The sequence below is a fragment of the Palaemon carinicauda genome, chromosome 13 (genome assembly GCF_036898095.1).
Source record: "Palaemon carinicauda isolate YSFRI2023 chromosome 13, ASM3689809v2, whole genome shotgun sequence".
Taxonomy (NCBI): domain Eukaryota; kingdom Metazoa; phylum Arthropoda; class Malacostraca; order Decapoda; family Palaemonidae; genus Palaemon; species Palaemon carinicauda.
In genome coordinates this window covers 82508160-82513159 of record NC_090737.1, presented here as the reverse complement: position 1 = coordinate 82513159, position 5000 = coordinate 82508160, and the positions used below count along the sequence as shown (strand labels likewise).

At 31.0% G+C, this 5000-nt stretch overlaps 1 protein-coding gene across 1 annotated transcript in view; it reads left to right on the top strand.

Moving 5' to 3' along the window:
* The window catches only part of LOC137652328 (gamma-aminobutyric acid receptor subunit beta-like), a 268861-nt gene that overhangs the window by 142353 nt on the left and 121508 nt on the right, over window positions 1-5000 (top strand).

Here is a 5000-nt window from a genome sequence, read left to right as displayed (position 1 = left end):
TTCCCTTTTTATGCTGTCCTTTGCAATAATTCTTTATAATTCGTTTAATGAATACTTATTTTCCATACAATGTCATTTATGGGATCAACATTTCTTTTTTTAAAAGTCTCGCTTTTTTAATAGATATTTTCCCCAAAAGTCTCATTCATGGAATCAGCCTTTATTGTTAGTCTCGTTTAATGAATAAATATTTTTCTCCCTACAATCTCCTTCAAGGGATCAGCCTTTTTTAAGTCTCGTTTCATGAATAAATATATTCCCCTACAGTCTCATTCATGAGATCAGCCTTTATTTCGTTAAAGACTACTTTAATGAATAAATATTTTTCCATACATTTCATTCGAGGGATCAACCTTTTTAAGTCTCGTTTTATGAATAAATATTTTCCCCTACAGACTCATTCATGGAATCAACCTTTTTTCAAGTCTCGTTTAATGAATAAATATTTTTACTTGCAATATCATTCATGGAATCAGCCTTTTTTCAAGTCTCGTTTAATGAATAAATACTTTTAATTGCAATATCATTCAAGGGATCAGCCTTTTATAAGTCTCGTTTAATGAATAAATATTTTTACTTGCAATATCATTCATGGAATCAGCCTTTCTTTTTCAAATGTCAGTATGGGGTTATATGGGGTTAAAATCAATAAATTATCCGCATCTGAATCCCTTCAATTCTCATAAATGGGTGGAATGGTTTGTTCGTAAGTCTGGATACGAGGAAAGTTGGCCTAAATTTATTCATTCGTATTTTAGTAAGTGGAGTGTAATATTATATATTGAAAATAATATACGGATGAATTTAAACTATCTTAGTAACAATTTTCTTAAATAAATGATTCTATGGTGACACTCTTTAAAAGAATCTGTCTTTATCTAAAATAATGTTATGAGCACTATAGTCAAGCTTTGGACTTTTTAGGTAGGGATTATGGAGATATATCTGATACAGACTATTTAATGTACTAACAAATGTTCACATATAGCTCCATCCAGTTCTTAGAAATAGTATCTCAGCTTTTTTTATCGAATTCAAAGGAATAATGACGGTAAGGGTAAAGTTCCAGTTTCATCAGAATAGATGATCACCAGAATGTCAGCCGGACAAGCCCAATCCAACCCCCCCCCCCCCCTGTAGTGACCAACCAAAGCAGTGACCTCCACAGTAAACAGTTTAAACTCACGATCCTGGGCTGGGATCGATCTGCTGTCATGCGAATGCTAGACGAACACGATACCATTGTACTAGCCAGCTATTCATGGAAAGAAGTATATATTGTGCCATGATACCCGAGTTTTCTACTCCTCTTTTATCAATTACTTGTTATTTAAGAAGCGATGCTGCAGTGATGTCAAAAGACGGTAAAATCAATTGAACAGAAAAGCATAAAATTTTTTTCTTTTCTATTATTATTAATATTGAAAACGTTCCTGACTGGCAATATCTTGGGCTGGGGTCCGAGACCCGCTTAAACTCGATAGTTTCTTGTAGCGTCTGCAACCTCACCATCCTTGTGAGCCAAGAATGGGGTGGGGTGGGGGAGCTTATAGGTCCACCTACTGAGTCATCAGCAGCCATGAACTGGCCCTCCCTGGTCCTAGCTTGCGTGGAGAGGGGGCTTGGGTGCTGATCATATATCCTGGTCAGTCTCTAAGGCATTATCAGTGTTCCTTGCCTCTGCCATTCATGACCGACCTTTAAACCTTAAACATTCACATGGAATATATCCAAAGGAGCATTAACTTGAAAGGAAAATATCTATAGTAGAGAATACAACAAATGCAGCCACTCCAGTTCATAGCGGGACAAAGGCCTCAGACATGTCAATTCATGTGAGAGGTTTGGCCGGTTTTCATCATCACGCTGAGAAGTGCGGATTGGCGATGGTGGGAGGTTTTTGACTGATCACTCACAGCAAAGCAATTTAGTATGGGCGACCCTGACTAGTACAGTTTTGCCGATCACCACGTTAAGGTATCCACGTTGAAGAATTCCAATGTTTAAATAAAGTAAAATAAAAGTGTGATTAGAAAAAAATAAGTTGATTTCAAATAAAATTTAGCATGGAAGGGATTTAATTCTATCCTATCCTATATCAAAAAAAAAAAAAAATATCTAATGAATTTTAATCTCAGTTCAGTTTGACTTATCATGATACCAATATCTATTCGTACCAACGTGAATTGCCTATTGTACCCGAACATTTTCAAACCCAAAGGGTCTTCTCGACTTGCAATTTCATAAGTCATTTGGTGGACTTCCAACAAATGAAGCAGTTTCGATGTTTCCGTGATTAATCATTAAAAAATCGTGTAAGTTAATCAATTTTGCAATATACGAAGTAAATGAAATTCGTTTACTAGACAGAGTTCGATTAAGATGATTTTCTTTCCGTAAAGAAATTGTTCTTATAGGTGCATAAAGTAAAAAATGAATGGTGAGAGAATTTCGTACTATAAACCACTTTGTTTGACAATACCATGATTAGTTCTTGCTTAAATTACACAATTTGGTCATTAAAATTAAAGAAATAGGAAGAACTCTTTATTCAGTTGACCATACCTATTGTGACGCCATTGTGGATTTTTCATCAAATTAAATGTAAAAGACTTAAAGCGGAGTTCCTCCATTGTCACTTTCGTACCATAAGTGGCTCATTCTCTTGATTTCTGTGGCAAATGAAGCACCTCTTTCAAGTCTTTAAATTCATCTTATTAGTATTGAAAGTCAAGAACTTACTCTGATCATCTGAGATATGGATAGTTTAAATATGGGGTGAATATTTCATTTCCGCCATCAATGTAGATGGATGTCTGCCATGTGCTCGTTCATATCTTTTAATCTGTTCGCATGCATGGCTGAAAGAATATATCATCATCATCATCACTATTATTATTATTATTAATATTATTATTATTATTATTATTATTATTATTATTATTATTATTATTACTTACTTACTAAGCTACAACCCTCGTTGGAAAAGCAGGATGCTATAAGCCTAGGGGCCCCAACAGGGAAAATACCCAGTGAGGAAAGGAAACTAGGAAAAATGAAATATTTTAAGCACAGTACCAACATAAAAATAGATATTTCTTACATAAATTATAAAAACTAACAAAACAAGAGGAAGAGAAATTAGCAAGAATAAAGTGGCTGAGTGTACCCTCAAGCAAAAGAACTCTAACCCAAGAAAGTGGAAGACCATGTAAAACTATGACCCGTCCATAAAGGTTTATGTCTCAATATACAAAATTCATATAAGAATGGCAATGCCTGTGTTTAATTAATCGTTTTTATTCCCAAAGATATAAGCAAAATTGACTTCTCTTGTATGTTAACGTGTTTGTATGAAGGTCATAAAAGCTATATAAAAAATTAATTGCCCATGTATGTGTATATGTATGTATGTATGTCCAAAACATATTTATTGCAAATGTTATGTTTATTTGTCTGTATGTATGTCGAAAATGTATGTGAATAATGTAATGCCAATGTATTTTTATGTCTTTATGCCCAAAATTTTTTACCAATATATGTTTGTCTTTATAGACAAAACATGTAAGAAATTTATTACCAATGTATATTTATATGCCTTCATGTCAAAAACATATAACAAATTTATTACCAATGTATGTTCATGTCTTTATAACCAAAACATGTAACAAATTTATTACCAATGTATGTTTATATGTCTTTAAGTCCAAAACATGTAATAAATGTTTTACCCATTTATGTTTATATGTCCAAAACCACGTAACAAATTTATTACCAATGCATCTTTACATGTCTTCATGTCCAAAAATATGTAACAAATTTCTTACCAATGGATGTTTATATATCTTTATGTCCAAAACATGGGATAAAATTTTTACCAATTTATGTTTATGTGTTTATAGCCAAAACATATAACAAAATTATCACCAATGTATCTTTATATGTCTTTATGTCCAAAAACATGTAGCAAATTTATTACCAATATATGTTCATGTCTTTTTAGCCAGAACATGTAACAAATTTCTTACCAATGTATGTTTACGTCTTTATAGCCAAAACATATAACAAATTTATTACCAATGCATCTTTATATGTCTTTATGTCCAAAAACATGTAACAAATTTACTACCCATGTATGTTTATATGCCTTTATGTCCAAAACATGCAAGAAATGTATTACCAATGGATGTTCACATGTCTGTATGTATGTCCAAAATCAAAACATATGTAAGAAATTTACCGAGGGATTCAAATGAAACTTAGTGGAGTGGTAAGCATTAAATCAAGGAAGATTTTATTAGATTTTGAGAAGGATCTCGATTCAGCAATTTCCTAATTTTGGGAGATTTATTCGGTGTATACAGAGGGAAGCGTTCTCTACTATTTTCTGAAAATGTATATACTGTAGATATTTTTTTTCCAAAAAATATACTAAAATTCCATTACGTATGCCTATAAAACTTATTTGTATTATTGTAGGTACTTCGATTTATCTATATAAGAGCTAAATTATATATATGTCAAACAGAGATTATTTGTTCCTAACGACGAATTTTGCATTTTAACTTTTAGACATTTCATCTTGAGAAATCATGCTAGGCAGTTCAATGACCTTGGTTTGTTCAATGTGACTATGTACTTATGAATAATAATAATAATAATAATAATAATAATAATAATAATAATAATAATAATAATAATAATAATAATAATAATAATTGGCAATACTAATACCCAATACCTGTCAATGACTTTAAAAGTCTGATATTATTATTATCATTATTATTATTATTATTATTATTATTATTATTATTATTATTATTATTATTATTATTATTATCATTGAGCAAATGTATATATATATATACATATATATAATATATATATATTATACAGTATAAATATACATATGAACATGTAATAACACTGTATTCTATATATTTAATTCAGTACATCTAATTTACTGTTTCAATATATTCTTTATATCATCATATTTCAAC